This window comes from Acartia tonsa, chromosome 1 (assembly GCF_053477335.1).
Source record: "Acartia tonsa isolate MP-2025a chromosome 1, ASM5347733v1, whole genome shotgun sequence".
Lineage (NCBI taxonomy): Eukaryota > Metazoa > Arthropoda > Copepoda > Calanoida > Acartiidae > Acartia > Acartia tonsa.
In genome coordinates this window covers 61,036,795-61,058,693 of record NC_137260.1, presented here as the reverse complement: position 1 = coordinate 61,058,693, position 21,899 = coordinate 61,036,795, and the positions used below count along the sequence as shown (strand labels likewise).

Below are 21,899 nucleotides of genomic sequence, written 5' to 3'. Positions count from 1 at the left end.
TATTTTTGATTAATCTTGAGGAGTTTTTTCTGTATTTATGATTAAACTTGAGAATATTTTTCTCTGTATTATTCATTCATTCTGAGGTGTTTTTTTTTCTGTATTTTTGATTAATCTTGAGGATTTTTTTTCTGTATTTTTGATAAATCTTGAGGATTTTTTTCTGTATTTTTGATAAATCTTGAGGATTTTTTTCTGTATTTTTGATAAATCTTGAGGATTTTTTTCTGTATTTTTGATAAATCTTGATGATTTTTTTCTGTATTTTTGATAAATCTTGAGGATTTTTTTTCTGTATTTTTGATAAATTTTGAGGATTTTTTTCTGTATTTTTGATAAATTTTGAGGAGTTTTTTCTAACATGATCTTGGACATCTTAACCTTCTTCTAACAAACACCATAGAACAACATTTGCTTGAATTTCGAGGCTGAAAATAAACATTATTGTCTTTAAGATTTAAATTAAAAACAGGTGAAATTTTATAAAAGTGAATAAGATGGCCGATACCTATAAAGATTCCCTTTTCTTGTTTTTCTTTATTTAAAGTAACAGGATGTTTGTCTTTGTGTGTTTAGCTTAAGGTCTCACTAACCGCTGAACCGATACAATTCTCCCTTACAAAGAAACATAAGGCCAGGGAGAGTATTTTTTTTTTTTGGAAGGGTACTACCACACCCCAAAGACGATTCCCATAAAAATCTTTTTTTTTTAAATACTGAAATAGAAGTGGTAGTTCGTCTAAAATCATTCCGGGACCTTTTATGTCTGTAGCCAACCGCTGTATGGGAAAGATAACTCCCCCCTCCCAAAAAAGCGCCCTCCCTTCAAAATTTTATTTATTTCAGAATTTTATAAGAAAATAGGGGGGATGGGGTCTTCTAAGAGCATAGCCGCTACTTCTATAATATAATACAACTTTATATTATGTACTAGGTATATTTAACGAGTTTCCTTACCTTACACTGTCCTGGAGGACACATTCCGTTGGCAGCAAAGATACCTCCAATAGCGCCCACACCTACTGTTGGCGCTAAAATAAAACATAAAAATAAATTTTTTTATTACGGCTCGGTAGCGAATTTCTTTATGTAGGTATTTATATAAATAACATTACCTACTAATGAGGAACCTGCCAAACCAGATGCTAAGCCTATAACCGCTCCTCCTATCACAATGTAATTTGCATGAACACCCTAAAAAAGAATAAACCATATTTATTTTACATAATCATAAAAAATCATTTCTTAAAATATAAAAAAAAAAACATATTTGCATGGAAGTATTTACCTTGCAGTTATTTGCACAGGCAGCAAACGTTCCATTGGTATCCTTGCACTAGAATTATTTTAAAAATTAAATTCCATAGTGTTTCTGTACTTTTAATGTCTCGGGCATTCTTTTCAGAATTTTTGGTCCAACTGTAAAGGATATTTTATTTAAAATTAACAAGAACAGTTTTCATAAAAACTGATGCTTTTTTAAAATAAAAAAATACTGTTTTTTCATGTAATGACATATAGAAATTATATTGCCCTCTTTAATCACCAAAAACTAACAAAAAAGAATCATTCTTCTAGTCCTATTGGATTTTAGACATTATTCTTTCAAATTATAGATAAAGAAGTTGTATCAACTTTTTTTTTATAGCTAGCCGGTCCTTTTAGTAAGTAGTAGATGTAAAATTTTTCATAGAATTCAGATATGCAATCGGTTTTTTTGTAGACCTCTTATTTTTTAAGTAATTTAAGTTTAAAAAAAAAAATTAAGTCGATTTTAAGGTACTAAAATGCAACAAAAAAAAGAAAGAAAATAGCCATTATGAACAAAAATAGTAAGATCTTTAATTTGACACCTTACTTTTTCAATTCTGTCAGGTAATTATTGAAAAAATCGATTTTTTTAAACCCACGAGATTAAAACTTTGAACTCAATTTTATCATTTCACAAGTAAAAAAATATGGGTTCATATATACCTTTAGAATCAGAAAAATATTACGAATCCATTGTAAGCAAAATTGAAAAAAAAAGTTTACAATATAGTATATAAACTACAATAAAAGGAATTATATGAAAATATCATATTATATTGTACAGGCAACGTCTTAACTTTTGAATTGGGTATAAAAATGGGAAGAGGGTATAGAGGGGGTAAAGAGGGGGTAAAAAAGGGAAGACGATAGTGTTGCCAGAACAAAAAATACAATTGGCCATTTTTATATTTTTTTACTTTTTTTCAATTTTGCTTACAATGGATTCGTAATATTTTTCTGATTCTAAAGGTATATATGAACCCATGTTTTTTATGTCTGTTTGAGAAAATATTTAGGTCTAAAGTTTTTATTAAACCGAGGTTAAAAAAATAGATTTTTTCAATAATTACTCAACAGAATTTTAAAAGTAAGGTGTCAAATTAAAGATCTTACTATTTTTGTTCTTACTGGCCATTTTCTTCTTTTATTTTGTTGCGTTTTAGTACCTTAAAACCGACTTAATTATTTTTTTAAAAAACTTAAATTACTTTAAAAATAAGAGGTCTACAAAAAAACCGATTGCATATCTGAATTCTATGAAAAATTTTACATCTACTACTTACTAAAAGAACCGGCTAGCCATAAAAAAAAAGTTGATACACTTTCTTTGTGCAAAATATATTTGGTCATCTGACGATATAACCGCCTAAGTTAAAGAGGAAATTAAAGCTTCTTATTAGCTGAATTAAAGAGTTTGTCTCTAAATTATTTTTAGTAAAGTATAGTTTTTTTATTACCGTGACGAACGATTTTTTGATAACGAAGATACACAGTCACACACACTGACAAACTTTTTTGGTACCTATAAGTCCCCAAGGCAATAGAAATGAAAGAAAGCATTAAAAATTTTTTTTGAATTGGTGGAAGAACCGAACACTAGATAAAAAGATATTGCAAATATTAAACAATAAAAAAAATTTGAAATTTTACTAACCTGGAATATATTGTAGGAATAACCTTCATAAGCTACAAGCTTACATTCATTCCAATTCGGGTCTGATTCAAAATCACAATTTAATCCAGTGCTTGACTTACATGTTAAACTTTGTTCGTTTTTAATGTCTCCAACCTAATATAATAAATAAGGCAAAATTAATCCTCATTCGAATTCTTTGTTTGATAATACTAAAATTACAAAAAAACTTTTAAACAAACTGATTTTCTTACCTCGCCTGTCACACAATGAGCTGGTTTTACCCATCCTAACGGAGGCTGAAATAAAAACAAATTTCGACTTGCTGAGCTCAAAATGTTATAATATGTAAATATGTTTTGCATAGAGAAAATATGATGTTTTAACAATATTTAATTAATACAATGATTTTAACAATATTCAGCTTTCTATAGTTTTCAGCCAGAAAATCCCGTGATGTTTATTTAAGAATTGTAACTAGTCAATCACTAAAAATTGACAAATAGGGAAGCTCATCATAGAAAGTTAACGAATAGAATCGCTTGAAAAAAGGAGAGTTTTCATACAATATATACAAAAGATATTACAATAAAATAATAATACTTACATACTTTTGAATAAATGAGCAAAAATATTTTTTATATATAAACAAGGCAATATATTTATAAATTACTAAATATAATTATAAATATAAATATAAATTATAAATTATAAATAATATGATAAATTATAAATACTAAAATATCCTCTAGTAGTACATTACTATATGAAATTCAAATTGATTTCAGGTTCTATATATGATCCTGCAGGTCCTGATCCTTAAGATCTCCAGAAATCTTTAAAAGGCTCCTATGACATATGCCGTCGCCATAATTTATGTTTTGAAATTTCTAATATAACATTTACATAAAGATTAACATTTTCTGAAAAATTGTTCTTCTAGCTTAAAGGGAGTGTGAACGTAAAAATTTCTCATCTGATTATCAAATCTTAACATTTTCTAAGCACATTTCACTACACTGATGAACCAAAAACGTCCTATTAACAAAAAATATCCAGGAATAATGCCTTGATTTTATGGTATTTTGGGAGGAAAAAAGGAAAAAACAGAGAAAATCTGAACATTTATATTTCTTATAATGTTTGTAGGGATATTTAACGTGTCATATATAGTGGAAACAATTTACTTACTGTTAAGGATTTATTTTATGCTATAAAATTGCCAATTAGTTTTTTTTATAACGTAGTAATTAGGTAATAAAGACCTATTTTAAATTCGTATTATTGACAAAAAAATACCTCACTGTCTACAAAGGGTTGAATCTCATAGGTTATCTAAAATAATAATATCCTTTTTTATTGTGTTGGACAATAAATAACCCACTTTAGAGAATTAGTTTACACTTTTATCAGACTGTTCATAAAGAAATATTGCGTCTTTATTTTTTACAAATTTGTAATTAAAGGTGGGCGAGAGATGGGCCATCTAAAGTTAATTGGATAATAATAAAAAATCTGTTTCTGGCTTTGTTATTTTTATGGTTTTCAATAAAAAATATTGCTTATTTTATCAATTTCTAAGTAACTATACATTGTTTTAAAGCAAGGATTATGTTAAAAGTCACCTTAACCGTAAGGAAAAATCTAGAACTATGTGAAAAAGTTTAATTTTAGCTATAATGGGAGAAAAAAGCAATTTAATGCACATTTTATATAATACGGAAAATTTCTTCCTTTCCCTGTACCTTATAAAAATCGTTGGAAAAAGCCGTTTTTTAAGCAAACAAAAGCGCGTTTTGCTCAATCTGTGAGATATTATAAATGAGATGATGTTAAGATTTGATATTAAGATAAGAAAAATTTACGTTCACAGTCCCTTTAAAAAGTAAGAAAATTGCAGCTGTTTAGAGTCTGTTAAGTAAGGTTTTTAAATAAAATGGTGAAAAAAAAACGAAATTTGACTCTGACTAATTTATAGTTGGAAATTCTTTATTAAACATGCACAATTTTTTTTAACTTTCCATCCTTAATAGGAGATAAGATAATAGGGGGAGGGGGGCATTGAACGCTCTCCCCCCCCCCCTCGACAGATTTAGGTTTGAAAAAGGGTCCGACTTTTAAGAGCAAAATGCATTAGGGCTCAGATATCGGAAAAAATCCTGAATGAAGCCTTAAAATGCGAAATCGCTTTTGATTTGTGTATTTAAAGGAAGCCTGCAGTAAAGACAATGCTCTAACTGCTAAAAGACTGCCACAAGTAGACAAAATACCCCAAATTTGAAGCATCCAGCTTCAAATACAAAAAAAATTAAGAATCTTTAAATGACATTTTAGGGAGTTTTTTTGCCAGCCTTCATATAAGAGTATTGATATTAAAGTGATCGCGAATTTAATTTTTCAAAATGCATTTTCGTTTACCTTTTTTTATATTTTAAGTAAATTTCAAAGAATTATGCCTTAAAAGTTCAGTTAAGTTAGAAAAAAATCAGTTTAAAATGCAGAGAGTGTTTCCACATGAAAATAATGTTAAAATCTGGGCATCAATTAAACTAAGAGAAAATAAGTTATTTCTTCGCTTGCAGATAAAAACAAAAAAATTGATACTTAGAAAATATTTTTGTAATATATCTCTAATAATATTTATCTTTGAACTTTCTCTAAAATGTAATGAAAAAGTTTGGTTTATTTTATAAAATCATTAACAAAATACCGCTTTGTTTATGCAGGTATAGTGACAAAAGAAAAATTCTTTAAATCTGTGGAAAGCATGATATTTAAGAATTAAAATGTTTAAATAGAATAAACAAATATCATTTGCTGCAAATATATAGCATAAAATATAGCAGTCTTTCTATAGTATTTACATAAAAAAAAGCATTTTATCATCGTAAAATAATCTCGTAATGTGTCGAATTTAATTAACACACACACACACACACTCATTCACTTACCTTGGGCATTCATGTTTCCCTTTTCCAGTCTCCGTCCCCCTCCTTATCTTTTGTGGTACAAATGGTACCAACGGATTTTGTTAAGTTGAAGTATAGAAACCAAACATTACTAAATATTGTAAAAGTCGCAGTCCCTTCAGTGTATTTTAAGTTGTAAGTTTGGACCAGTACGGGAAAATTTCAATAGCTATAAAAAGTAAATAATTTTATTTCCATAACTGAAAAAACATGTTATTTTATTTTAATTTTTGTATAGGTTTATTGGTAACTGACTTGATTTATTACCTCAGGAACCATCTTTACATTGTGTTTAGGATTAAGATAAAAGCCTTGCTTTAATTAATGTACATCCATGAATAACAGATTAATATTAAAAGAATATAATTTGTGTTGTCTCTTTATCTTATTCCATGTTTTGAAGTATTAAACAATCAAGTTCTGTGGAGTCCTATGTATGTTTGTGTGTGTGTGTATTTGATTTAACCTGGCTGTGCTGTACTCAGAAAACACTTATAGCAAATTAATTCATGTTTCAAAGATTGTTTCTTTTAAATATCTTTTATAGATTTTAGTTAATTAATCAAATATAATCTAAGCAAGAATTTTACCCCAAAATAAAAAAACCATAATAGCTAAAAACTTTCTCAATCTATAGTAAAATCCCCCAATTATGTGGGGGCCTAATCGTATTTTTAGCTCTGCAGTATGTTGAAGCTTTTTTAGCAAGTAGTAAATATTGAGATAGGATGAGGGTGCTATGTTACACAATCGACAACTATAAATCAGCTGACCTTATACCCATATTATGTAATATCTTTTGGATTTTCGGTAAAAATCATTTAATCTCCCCGTAAAAAGAAATTACAAACTTTTTTGGTTAGTTTAATATGTATGTAACAAAAGAATTTATTCTACTCTAAATTTGCAAGTAAACTTTAACAAAAATATTGTTATTTGTCGATTTTGATAGGTTTTAAGATATGTATAATAAAACTATATACAACGATGTTTTCAAGGGAATAAATTCGTTTTTTTAAAGTTTGATTTATTTTTAAATGGGAAGTATTTAAGACTTAATTCTCAAAACAGTACTCTTAAAAAACATTAATCAGTGACATATATCAACTTTTTCCCAGCTTCATGAACACTTTAAACTGTTTTTAACCTATTTTTGTAAGGTATATTAAAAATATACTCTGACACCTGTAGTATCATACTCCAGAGCTAAAAATGAGAATAATAGCAAACATCAATTTTCATTATGATTTAAAATTTTAATTTATTTAATACTTATATTTGCAGGAACTTTTATTTAATGAAATCTTCCAATTTTTAACATTTACAAAACAGCCTACTTTATTGCATCAAGATCCATGACAGATCTATATAGGAAATAAATGTCTATATATGAGCTCAAGTTTTCCAAGCGATAAATTTTTAAAACTCATAGTGCTCCAATAATCCGTAATAAACTCTCATTGACCAGAACAATAAGACCCATTATTTTACTGTATGAAGAATAAATTCATTTTTTATAATTCATGTTGCTATTTGAATTATATTGAAGTATTAAATTTCTATCCATAAAACAGAAAATTTATATTTATAATATAGTAAATAAAAGAAAACTTAGTTTTATAATATTTTGTTACTAGCGATACGTGCGTAGTGTGGTCAGATATTGAACTAAAATTTAACAGTTAACTAAACATTTTAACCCTTTCAGGACGATAATTTAAAATGAAAAATTATTAAGATTTTAAAATAGATTAAAGAAAGAAATCGTCAGGGAGAAGATAATGGAAGAGTAGGGTTAATAGTCAGAATTCAGATAACCAAAAGAAAGTAAATAAAACATTGAATAAACCTAGCCAATAGCGAGATAATTATATCAAGCCCAACTCTAGTACTATATATTAAGAAAATTTTGCTAGATATTGATGTGTCTTTTGATGAATTCATTTGTATTTGTATAGGTTAAAAAATGTAAAGCTTACATTCATGCCATACTGATCTGCAATCCAGTCCAAGTAACACCTTCCATCTATTCAAGGAAAATTATATTTAATAAATTAATCATAAACGTTTTTAACTTGTTTAAAAGTGCTACAGAGTAAAATTGATAATAATAATTCTTCCTTAAACTTGCAACATTTGCTAACTAGCTGTTAATGTAGATAAAATATCAATAATAACATAAGTGAAGCTCAACATATCAGACGGACAGACAAACAAATATTAATGTAGACGCATTCAATGGCAAAAAGTGATACCTTGTGTGAGTAAATATTTATATATTTATTAGCTTAAACGTAATTTTTTTCACACAATGTTTAATAAAAAACCATTTATATTACGTAAGGACCATTTTTTTCACTTGAAAGAAAGCATTCGAGCATGCAAAACATGTATGAGGATGATTAGCCAAAAAATATGTTTAAGTAAATTAAAGAAATGTTGTATTGGGTTAAAATCATAGGCGTAAAAAGCACTTTGTCTAAGGGGGGAGGGGGTATTTTCTACACTTTTTAAGTGAATGGGACAGTGTAAAATTGTTTTTAAAAGCCAAAAAAAAACAATATTTAAAAGTGGTCTTTTAGAAGTGATTATAGAGTTAGTTTCCTTTCCAAATTATAACTGTTACAGGACCCATCATGCCTTGTAGTGATTGATAGGATAATTCTAACAAGCCATAATTAACCGATCAGAGCTATCCTGTATGGACAGGCAGAACAACCCTAAATGTATAAAAGAAGTTGTAAACAAATCAGCAACATAAATAAACCTGTTAATACGACTGGATTTTCAGCTTTCACATCAAACACTGGGATGTCATCCTAAAAATAATCATTTTATAATAATATTTTAATATTTTTGTGAATATAAGCTTTTCTTATACTTGGAATAGTTACAGATATCTTTTGCTTTAACAAGGAATTTATCTTATTATCCAGGTATTATATTGGACCTTGAATTTCTCAAACTTTCTCAACCAATAATTAGACTATTGGAACAAAAAAGTACAAAATTTTGCTGCTAGGTGAATCAAACTAAAATTTTACAGGCAAACACATGTAAACCACCAATTTAAACCTGTTGTGGTGAAAAATTTATTTAAATTATGTAACACTACCTTAAATCGATTTGTAAAAACTTCTGTTACTGTAGTTCTATCACACCCTAAAATGATTAACATAATTTTAATCAAGTATTATATTATTATAGCCATTTGAACTGTGCTCCAACTAATATGATCACTCTACTAAGATTCACCAATACAGAGAAATCATACTTCTATTAATGTGATATACATATTACATGTAGCTCATGTCTTTTTGGTAGATAGTTCAGTTGTATATGGACATAATATATAGATATTAAGTTTGTTTACATCTTAATGTCTACTATGAATATATTCAAATCGAATTTGTTTGGCTACCGAAAGACCTTGCTAACCGCTGAACCGTTATGGTTCTCCTTTACAGGGTAGCTCCTCATAGGTCCTGGAGAGGTTTACAACTATTTTGGTATTTTTGCTATACGCATTGGAAAATAATTTTCATGGTTCTATATAGTAATTGGAAGTTTATATGCCATAGCAGTATAGGATGTGTGTTTGACTCTCTGCGTAAAAGTATCAGAATATTTTTTAAACAATATAAGTCTGTACTAGCATCCATTAACCCATTAGTGCCGAACCGGGCATTAAAAACCGGTTCCAAAAAATGGTAAAAAAAACCGGTTTCCGGCATCATAATTGCATCATTCTCAGTATGAATCCCTCCTCTACTACCCTGGCTTTCATTTCCCCCTGGAGCAGGCAGTTTAGCTTACTTCCGTTTGCCGGTATAGCTCAACAAAATTTGAAAATCATGAAAATTCAAAATACCCCTTCTAACTTTTTTGTTTTTATAGTGAAGTCGCTGATTTTTTTCGTGAAATCTAATGTTTATTGACAAGTACATCTATTTGTGAATTCGTTTTATTCAAATTATTATTTTTTATATGATTTTTTTATCGTTTTTTTACGCCCTATTATGACCCGGTTCGGCTTGGCCATAAATACCCGACAGTTTTAAAACCCGGCTCGGTTTCGGTTTTTATTACCCGGTTTTAACTTTTCAACCAATAAAAATAACAGTTTACGTCATTGGTAAGGGTTTGAGCCACCCTAATAACCCTAGTAATCTCTATAGGTGTCACCCAATAGTCTTATGCTCGTTTTCTGATATGTAACACCCAAATTTTATATGTTCTTTTTTTGTAGTGTGTGTCTTTTAAAACTTCGAGCAACAGGTTTTTTTACCCGAAAACGGCGGCACTAAATTTGAAATAAATCGCTTCGTATTATACTTGTAGCTCTATAGATTACATGAGGTTGTGTAGTTTTCAATTTCGGATCGTATCAAAGTTCTAAAAAGTGTTCATCTCACTTTTGGCGTTCAAAAATTACATTTTTCGATTTTTGGTCGAAATAATCGGGTTTTTACAGCAAAACTGGGTTTTAACGCCGGTGGAAACCGCCCAAAACGGGTAATAATGCCTGGTTGGTATTTATGGCCGAGCCGAACCGGGTTTTTTTGCAACTTTCCTGTGCACGCCACTAGAGCAAAACAAAAAATACGAATTCCGTTTTGACCATTATAAAGCTTTCCTGAAACTTTCAGCTCGATCGGCCCATAAAAGTGGAGCTCGGCACTAATGGGTTAAATAAACTTCTCTATAAATGTAATTTAAAAATAGTTTATACAGATAATTTAAATTTTCCTATTGTGAATTCTCCAAATGAAAAATATATTTTGTGAGAAATAGTTGAGTTGCAAGTTTTTTCAATTTTTTGCCTGGAACATCCTGTTGAATCTGTGTATTAAGCTGGAGCTGCATATTTTCTACTGACAGCAGCTCCATATACTGGTAAATAATTATTACCTTTAGAAATGGACAATGATCCAACCCAATGAAAAATCGGTTTGTCATTTGTATCATTCTTAATTCTGACCAATGGTGAACCAGAATTTCCAAATGTTATACACCTATAGATATAAAAATGTAAATTTTTTAATTTTTCTTATTTATATACCTAGAAAAGTGATTATTATCAATAATTACTTATTAAATTGGGGTCTATTTTATTTCAGTGTTGAAAGTTCTTAGATAAGTAGTGATGTGAAAAATTATTACATTAGCTGCCTGTCATTTGGGGGAAATAATAACTTGAGTAATCAACTATGTAACTTCTAAAGAAGCCTGACTGTTTAAAGGACGCCTGCAAGAAATAATACGCTTTAACTGCTAAAAGACTGCCACAAGAAGACCCAATACCCCAAATTATAAGCCTTCAGCTTCAATAACAAAAAAGTTCTAGGCATTTCAAAGTAGCATTTTATGTACAATGGAATTTTTGAAAGATTTCCAATGCTCATAAAAGAAAAAACAATATTAAATTACGTTGCCTAGACATAAAATTATAACCTTATCTTTGTCAGATGCTTAGATTGCCTGTAACTGATTACATTTTTACAATAAAAACACCACATTTCATAGTAAATCTATGAAAAAAATTCGATTTAAATTGCATTTTTAAACAAAAATCATAGCGGAAACAAAGGGGTAAACTAATACAAGCTTAGCTGTGATTGGTAGTTAAGCTGATTCAGCCTTCTGATTGGCTACAGTACATTCGGTACAACGCAAGTAAAACTTAATTTTTTTTAATGATTTTGACTATAAAAATGGGTATTTTTATTGTAAAAATATAATTAGTTACTGGAAACCTAAATTTATGACAAAAATAATCTTATAATTTTGTTTCTAGGCCACGTAGTTTAATTTTAAAGTTTTCAACATGAGCATTGCAATTCTTTCAAAATTTCCATTGTACATAAAATGTCATTTTAAAATGCCTAGAACTTTTTTGTTATAGAAGCTGAAGGCTTCAAATTTGGGGTATTTGGTCTACTTGTGGCAGTCTTTCAGCAGTTAAAGCGTGGTAATTCTTGCAGGCTTCCTTTAAGCCGAAGATGGCTACTCTACAGTAGCCCGACTCTAAAGGGAAGTTAACAATACTGTACAGGTTCCCTACTTTTAAGGGTTTATGTAATTTTACTCTACAAGAGCTCAATTATCAAGGGATATGTTATCTATACTTTACAGGTGCCTGACTTAAGGGTTAAGGTAATCATACAAGAGTCCAGTTATCAGGGATAAGATATTTTACCCTCGTGCAGATTGGTCTTTATAACAAACAGTTCCTCTAGGATAAAATGTGTTAGAATCCATCCATTTTGGATCTGCACACTTGTCCTAAAATATGTGTGAGATTTTTGTTGCAGGTTATTTACAATATACAACAGTTTATAAAAGCGATAGGAAGCCAAAGCATCATTTGATACCCTACAAATTTGACTTATTCGACATTTACCATTTGGTACCCATATGAATAAATAAGGACTTTGCCAAGTTTGTTTAGAAATTAGGGTGTCTGATTCAAGCCAAAAAAGGATGACGAATTAGTCTGACTTATTTGTCGGAGACTTTAAGATGTACGATAGGGTATCAAAACTGCTTCAATAAGTTTTCAGGGAGTCAAAAGTTATCCTGGGTTGTTCAGCCTTGTCTTGAAGAAGCAGCCAAATATAAAATTACTCTTTTTTACCAAAATATTACATAATAGCATCATTTCAAAAAATATATATAAATTTATTATTTTAGTATGATAAATATTCGTGAAATTATCACTCCCTTTGGAACCAGTTGAATAATTATAAACCTAAATTTTTGAGTGGGATTCATGCAAGCCTCTGTCAAAATCCTCTGCACGCATTATGAATTATTTATATATCTATGCAAATTAGTATAATTAAAGATTTATATAATTTACCATAGGAGTCATTAGGGAGGTTTTGGGTATAAAGTTTGAGAAGACAAAATTATCCAGAACAGTCTGTGGTGATCTGTACGCAGGCATTGGGTCCATCCAGGAAACTAATCTGCCCTAAGATTTGTAAATATTATGTTGAATAAAATCTAAAATTATGTTTTGTCCTCGTATCTTTTTTATTTTGTTCATTTATTTATTCTTAAATCAACTTCATAATTTTGATTAATTACAATTTAGTGTTGGAACTTACTGGAAGGTCTTTTTCATATTCTTCGGGATCAATTGGTAGACAAGCAGGGCTAATTGTCTTGTTCCCCAAATAAGGCGCTAAAACCTAAAGTAAATAGTAATATTTTGTATGCCTTTTCTATAATTTGAAAAATAGATATCCAAAAACTATTTGGAATGTAAATTCATGTTTTGAAGGTCCCAAGGGCCATACATTGGGAAATATTGTAAATGTTCTAGGCAGTATTTGAATGTGTAAAATTGTGCACATTTTTTGCACAACTTTTAAATCAATAAAGCTTTTTGAAATAATTATTTTTAAATATTTGAAACATGAATGTTCCAGAACAGATTTTTCAAATATATAAAGCATTTTAAATAATTGCATCAATGACCCTAGGAGCTACAACAGAAGAGTCCTACTGTGCTGGAAAGGTCCCAGGGTAGATGCCAGACTGAATTCTGGTCACTTCCCACAGTCCAGGGGTTTGGGTGGGGCTAACAATCCTTCCCTAGAAAAAACCTGCTTATGTTCAACCCGCACAAAGTAATGACCAATTTAACTTTGGGCTCAGGAACGAAGTAGAGTTTGGAAACAACAATATGATGTTTGGCTGGGAAATGGCTAACGGACCAGTCAGGCGGATGATTCTGAATTCCAGCAGACCAGCAAAAATTTGCACCTGGAATGTTCGGACATTGTTTCAGTCAGGCCAGACAGAAAACATTTGCCAAGAAATGCTAAAAGCCAATGTTGACATCCTGGCTATGGAGAGTTCAAACATCATTCTGGCTTGAAAATTCTATACTCAGGCCATATGAATGAGGATCTAGGACATAATCAAGGGGTGGCTCTTATGCTGACCAAGCAAGAAGAGCAGGCCATGATTAGTTGGCAACCCCATGGTCCTAGAATTATTGAGGCTTATTTTAAATCCTCAGTTAAAAACATCAAACTGAGAATTATAGTAGCATATGCTCATAAAGAACAAGCAGATACAGAGGTCAAAAACGAATTTTATGACCAGCTTGACTCTGTATTTAAAGGACGCCTGCAAGAAATAACACGCTTTAACTGCTGAAAGACTGCCACAAGAAGACCCAATACCCCAAATTATAAGCCTTCAGCTTCAATAACAAAAAAGTTCTAGGCATTTCTAAATAGCATTTTATGTACAATGGAATTTTTAAAAGATTTCCAATGCTCATAAAAGAAAAAACAATATTAAATTACGTTGCCTAGACATAAAATTATAACCTTATCTTTGTCAGAAACTCAGATTGCCTGTAACTGATTACATTTTTACAATAAAAACACCACATTTCATAGTCAAAATCTATGAAAAAAATTCGATTTAAATTGCATTTTTAAACAAAAATCATAGCGGAAACAAAGGGGTAAACTAATACAAGCTTAGCTGTGATTGGTTGTTAAGCTGATTCAGCCTTCTGATTGGCTACAGTACATTCGGTACAACGCAAGTAAAACTTAATTTTTTTTAATGATTTTGACTATAAAAATGGGTATTTTTATTGTAAAAATATAATTAGTTACTGGAAACCTAAATTTATGACAAAAATAAGCTTATAATTTTGTTTCTAGGCCACGTAGTTTAATTTTAAAGTTTTCAACATGAGCATTGCAATTCTTTCAAAATTTCCATTGTACATAAAATGTCATTTTAAATTGCCTAGAACTTTTTTGTTATAGAAGCTGAAGGCTTCAAATTTGGAGTATTTGGTCTACTTGTGGCAGTATTTCAGCAGTTAAAGCGTGGTATTTCTTGCAGGATTCCTTTAAGAATGTTCATAAAGAAAAGGATCTGACCATGCTCCTAGGAGATTTCAATGCTCAAGTGGGGAGTAATAATGAGAATTTAGAAGAAGTCATGGGCAGATATGGCCTAGGCTTAAGTAATTGCAAGGAAAATGACAATGGTGATAGACTTGTAAGTTTCTGTACTGAAAACAAGCTTGTCATTGGTGGAACCATCTTTAAACACAAAAAAATTCATACTGCCACCTGGAGATCACCAGATCAAAGAACCTTTAACCAGATAGACCACATATGTATATCTAGACGCTTTAAAGGTTCTCTCCTTGAGGTCAGGGTTGAAAGAGGACATGATGTTAATTCAGACCATTATCTTCTATCTTCTAAAGTTCAGCTTAGATTTAAAAAGCAGGACACGAAGCCTAACCCCAGGAAGAAATATAATTTAACAACCCTTCAAAACTCTGAAAAATTACAAGAGTTTAAGCTCACTCTAAAGAATAGATTTGAGTTGCTGACTCTTCAAGAGGAAGATGGAGTTGAAGATATTTGGCAAGGTATCAAAAAAGTTTATAATGATACTAGCCAAGAAAAAATAGGTTTCAAAAAGGCTTACCAAAAGCCATGGATCACTCAAAGATCCATTGATCTCATGGATCAAAGAAGAGAGGTAAGACAAAAGACACTCTCCAGAAACTCTCCAGAAGACCTGTATAAGAGGCTCAGCAGGGAAATCCAAAAAAGTGTCAGAATTGACAAAAAAGAACACTTGAAAAACCTTGCCTTGCAAGCAGAAAATGCTGCGGATCATGGAAAGAAAACAAAGTCATTCCTAATTAGGACAGAAGTCACTGAAAATTGGTCTAAGGAAGGCTACTTATGTCCTTCATCTAACAAAATCTAACTTAAGGGAGGTGACTTATGTCCTTTGTCTGACAAATTCTTACATTAGGAAGGCTGCTTATGTCCTTCAAGTTGCAAAACTTAGCTTTTCTGTCCTTTACATAGCAAAACCTCACAAAACATAGCATTTCTGTCATTCACATAGCAAATTCTTGCAAAACATAGCATTTATGTCCTTTACATAGCAAATTCTTGCAAAACATAGCAAATTCTTGCAAAACATAGCATTTATGTCCTTCACATAGCAAATTCTTGCAAAACATAGCAAATTCTTGCAAAACATAGCATTTATGTCCTTCACATAGCAAATTCTTGCAAAACATAGCAAATTCTTGCAAAACATAGCAAATTCTTGCAAAACATAGCAAATTCTTGCAAAACATAGCATTTATGTCCTTCACATAGCAAATTCTTGCAAAACATAGCAAATTCTTGCAAAACATAGCATTTATGTCCTTCACATAGCAAATTCTTGCAAAACATAGCATTTATGTCCTTCACATAGCAAATTCTTGCAAAACATAGCAAATTCTTGCAAAACATAGCAAATTCTTGCAAAACATAGCATTTATGTCCTTCACATAGCAAATTCTTGCAAAACATAGCAAATTCTTGCAAAACATAGCAAATTCTTGCAAAACATAGCATTTGTGTCCTTCACATAGCAAATTCTTGCAAAACATAGCAAATTCTTGGAAAACTTAGCATTTATGTCCTTAACATAGCATTTTGGTCCTTCACATAGCAAAATCTCACAAAACATAGGTTTTTCTGACCTTTTTCTACCAGGAGATCAGAACTAAATCAGAACACACATAACAAGAGTTTTACATAATTTAACTCTGCATAAATTATGATAATTCATTATTATTACCCCTCCCCCCCCCCTATTTAAAATTTACCCCTGCATAAATTATGATAATTCTTTATTATTACCCCTCCCCCCCCCCTATTTAAAATTTACCCCTGCATAAATTATGTTAATTTATGCTGAGTTAAATGTACTGTTTGAACTTCTATCTAACAGGATATGAGAACTTAATCAGAACACACATAACAAGAGTGTTTACATAGTACATTCAGATTAACAATTATTCAATTGGCCCCTTTCCAGTCCATCATATGACATGGGAAGGAGGTTGAGGAGCATTTTATGCAGCCTAAATTCCACTATGCTATGCCACTTTTCCTAAAAGGCGTCATAGCTGGCCTCTTTTGTGTCCATCATATGACATGGGAGGTGGTGCCATGTAGGAAAAGTGGCATTGCATTCTTGGGAATTTAGACTGCATAAAATGCTCCTCAACCTCCTTCCCATGTCATATGATGGACTGAAAAGGGGCCAGCTATGACGCCTTTTAGGCCCTAGAATGCAATGCCACTTTTCCTACTTGGCACCATAGCTGGCCTCTTTTGTGTCACAACCTCCCAGTTCTCATATCCTGTTAGATAGAAGTTCAAACAGTACATTTAACTCAGCATAAATTATCATAATTTATGCAGGGGTAAATTTTAAATAGGGGGGGGGGGAGGGGTAATAATAAAGAATTATCATAATTTATGCAGGGGTAAATTTTAAATAGGGGGGGGGGAGGGGTAATAATAATGAATTATCATAATTTATGCAGAGTTAAATTATGTAAAACTCTTGTTATGTGTGTTCTGATTTAGTTCTGATCTCCTGGTAGAAAAAGGTCAGAAAAACCTATGTTTTGTGAGATTTTGCTATGTGAAGGACCAAAATGCTATGTTAAGGACATAAATGCTAAGTTTTCCAAGAATTTGCTATGTTTTGCAAGAATTTGCTATGTGAAGGACATAAATGCTATGTTTTGCAAGAATTTGCTATGTTTTGCAAGAATTTGCTATGTTTTGCAAGAATTTGCCATGTTTTGCAAGAATTTGCTATGTTTTGCAAGAATTTGCTATGTGAAGGACATAAATGCTATGTTTTGCAAGAATTTGCTATGTTTTGCAAGAATTTGCTATGTTTTGCAAGAATTTGCTATGTGAAGGACATAAATGCTATGTTTTGCAAGAATTTGCCATGTTTTGCAAGAATTTGCTATGTTTTGCAAGAATTTGCTATGTGAAGGACATAAATGCTATGTTTTGCAAGAATTTGCTATGTTTTGCAAGAATTTGCTATGTGAAGGACATAAATGCTATGTTTTGCAAGAATTACCTATGTTTTGCAAGAATTTGCTATGTGAAGGACATAAATGCTATGTTTTGCAAGAATTTGCTTTGATTTGCAAGAATTTGCTATGTTTTGCAAGAATTTGCTATGTGAAGGACATAAATGCTATGTTTTGCAAGAATTTGCTATGTGAAGGACAGATAAACTATTTTATGCAAGATTTTGCTATGTGAAGGACCAAAAAGCTAGGTTTTGTGTGGTGAAGGGAGGCTACTTATGTCCTTCATCTTGCAAAATCTTTGTTAAGGGAGACAAGTTATGCCCTTCATCTAACAAATTCTCACATAAGGGATGCTACTTATGTCCTTCCTAGGAAGGTGACTTCTGTCCTAATTAAGGAATGACTTTGTTTTCTTTCCATGATCCAATGCTGCTAATCAAAATAGAATGAAAGGTGTCTATGAGATTACTAAGAGCATTGCAGGTAAAGTACACAAATCAGGATCACACATCAGAAACAAGGATGGTTCACTCCTTAAAACTGATGAGGATATTCTAAATAGATGGGCAGAGCATTTCACTGAACTGCTGAATCTTCCAGTTCCAGAGGAAGAAACTGAGATTCCACCCTCAGATGCACTTGACATTGACTGTCGAGCGCCAAATCTATTGGAAATCAAAGAGGCCATTAAAAGTTTGAAAAATAACAAGGCCGCTGGACCTGAAAACATCCCAGCTGAGGTCATGAAAACAGACCTAGATACATCTGCTGAGGCATTCCTACCTTTGATCACTAAGATATGAAATGATGAGTTATGCCCAGAGGACTGGAAAAATGGACATATTTCAATACTGGCCAAAAAAGGAGACTTGACCCAATGTGGAAACTACAGAGGGATAATGCTTCTTTCAGTACCTGGCCGTATCCTTAGTAAGATTCTTCTTAATAGAATAAAGAAGAAGGTTAATGAAAAGCTAAGACCTAATCAGGCTGGATTTAGACCAAACCGTTCCACTATTGATCAGATAACCTCTCTAAGAATCATCATAGAGCAATCCAAGGAATGGAGCTTTTAGTAAACTTTATTGACTACAAAAAAGCATTTGATTCTTTAGACAGGAAATCTCTCTGGAAGATCTGCCGACACTATGGCATTCCAGAAAAGATAATCAATATCATTAAAGCTATCTATCATAAAGAAGGTGGAAATGTTATGTATAAAGGTAAACTATCAACCTTTTTTGAGTTTGTAACAGGTGTCAGACAAGAATGCCTTCTCTCTCTCTTCCTTTTCCTCCTTGCCATTGACTGGATCATGAAGAACTGTGAAAGCAATGCTGGCATTCGCTGGCAGTTATTTGGCATTCCTAAATATTTGGGAGATCTGGACTTTGCTGATGATATTGCTTTGTTAACAAGCAATAGAAGTCAAATGCAAAGAAGGACTAACATGATAGCTGAGACTTCCAAGAAAGTTGGTCTTGAAATAAATGTTCCAAAAACTAAAATACTCAGATTAAATGCAAACTCCCAAGAACCAATAACTATTGGAAACCAAATTCTTGAGGATGTTAACTGCTTTGAGTATCTTGGAAGTAAAATTGATAAAGCTGGAGGCACTTTGACAGATGTTAAAGCTAGAATTAACAAATCTAGAACAGCCTTTGCCAAATGTTCTCTCTGTTTTGCTGTATGGGGCCGAAACTTGGTTCCTAAACACAGCAGTGGTCTCCAAGCTACAGACATATGTCAACAAATGTCTTAGGAGAATCCACAAGATCTTTTGGCCAAACAAGATCACAAATGCTGGGCTTTTAGAGCGCAGTTATATGTCAGACATCAAACTGACAATAAAACAGAGAAAATGGAGATGGTTGGGGCACACTCTAAGGAAAGGGCATGATGATTTAACCAATCAAGCCTTGACTTGGGACCCCTTCACAGGAAAAAGGAAACCAGGTACACCAAAAACAACCTGGAGGAGGGAATTCCTTGAGTAACTGAGAGAAGAGAATTTTTTATCTTTTAGTGGAGCCTCTACTGAGGCCCAATTCAAAGATAAATAGAGAACCATTGTGCGTGGCCTATGCTCTGGAAAGAAGAGATAAATGGCGATGATGATGATGATTTTAAATAATTGTTTTATTTTCTATGCATAATTAAGTTTTTTTAAAGACAATTCTCTTGAATCACCCTGTATTTTAAACAAGACTTTTTTATACAAGTTCATATAGACAGAGGTATAACCTACTTGTAATGAAAAAACACATCCAAATATTCCCGAGAAAGTTAACAATATTTCCCAATATATTAATTCATATTTAAGTTTTTATAAAAAGATATTTCTATCAAAACACCATGTAGAATGAAAAGCCAATATTGTCCTGAAAATAAAAAGTATTGATAATATTTTAGAAGGATTTAGAAAAGAAATTACCTCTGGATTCTTAACATGATAAACAGCTATATCTCCTCCAGATTGGGGTTTTCCAATCAGAAAATCTGGATGTTGAGTTATCTAAGTTATTAAGATATTAAAGATTAAATCACTTTGGTTTATTAATTGTATGCTGAAATTTTTCACTACAATTTGCGTTATAAACAGTCTCTTATTTTCAAGTCTCCATTTTATTTTTATGTATCAAAATTTCGAATAATACAAATATTGTAATATTACTTGTTAAGCTGAACATTCATCAAATGAATAATTTTCCTCCACGTAAATGAGTTTATATTTTAATAAAATTAGTAGTTCTTACCTTTCTTATATTAAGTATTATATCATGTTCAGGTGTAAAATCTTCAGGAATAGATTCTGTAGTAAATTCTCCACACACTTGTAAAATATTTGGGTTAATTTTTCTTTATACTCATTTAAAGTAGCTTTTATTATAATTTTGGTTCTATCTAAATTAGTTATTTTTATTACATATTTAATTTTCATATCTAAAAGAACGTATTCATAGTTGTTTTCATATTAACTTTTCTAAGATATTAATTAAAGTTGTAAATAAATTTATTTAAATTTTTACCAATCTGAAAATCTTCTGGTTGGGCCATATCAACTATTGGATTATCTCCACAATATTGGGTTTTCTACAATTTATAAATTATTTTCATCATAGTACCAAATATACAAATATTGTAAAAGGAAATTTCGTAGCATATCCTACGGTTTTTTTAAAGTTGAAAAACCATAAAAATTCAAATATTACTGCAGAAAAATATTCCTATTTAAACAAGTAAATTAAGACAATTATAAATTCCAATGTCCCAAATATCATCAACTATACTTTTAGAATTTGCAATTGTCATGTTTCTGACCCCTCCCTACTCCAACATAAATATTTTTCATATTTTACAAATGTTTGTCTTACATCTCTACAGGAAGCTCTATTATCTGGTTTTCTACAGCAACATGGTTCTAAGATATTTCCTGTTCCGCTGTCCTATATAAGTTTTTTATTATCATAATACAGTTAGGGAGTTGAATCCATTTTTATAGAAGCAGAAATATAATCTATGATTATGGTTTGGACCCTCTAAAACTGTAATCTACCCTTCCACTTTCCCCTCTCTTGTTGAAGATATCTTCAACAAGAGAGGCAAAAGTGGAATCTTAAATTTCAAATATCGTATCGGCGTTGAAGATATCTTCACCAAGAGAGGGGAAAGTGGAATCTTACATTTCAAAAATCGTATCGGCGTTGAAGATATCTTCACCAAGAGAAGGGAAAGTAGAATCTTACATTTCAAAAATCGTATCGGCGTTGAAGATATCTTCACCAAGAGAGGGGAAAGTGGAAAGGTAGATTACAGTTTTAGAGGGTCAAAACCATAATCATAGATTATATTTCTGCTTCTATAAAAATGGATTCAACTCCCTAACTGTAAAATAGGAACCAATAAGAAAAAAATTTTCACTGTTGATTTTTTTACTTTAAAGAAAATGTCACCTTACAAATATTATTGCAATGAGCAGCAGATACAAGTATTGTTTCTTTGGGATATGCTGAAAAAACAAGTACAAAATTTAGCTAAACTTTAAATTCAATTCAATTTAGTTATTATCGTATAA

At 31.1% G+C, this 21,899-nt stretch overlaps 1 long non-coding RNA gene across 1 annotated transcript; it reads right to left on the bottom strand.

Annotated features, from left to right (window-relative positions):
- Positions 1-71: 71 nt before the first annotated feature.
- On the bottom strand, positions 72-1,396 carry LOC145328311 (uncharacterized). Its single transcript, XR_013882419.1, has 4 exons — positions 1,379-1,396; positions 1,116-1,194; positions 958-1,031; positions 72-428 (listed from the first exon to the last, which is right to left on the bottom strand). It is a non-coding gene; the product is annotated as an uncharacterized LOC145328311 (long non-coding RNA).
- Between the last annotated feature and the right edge of the window lie 20,503 nt (positions 1,397-21,899).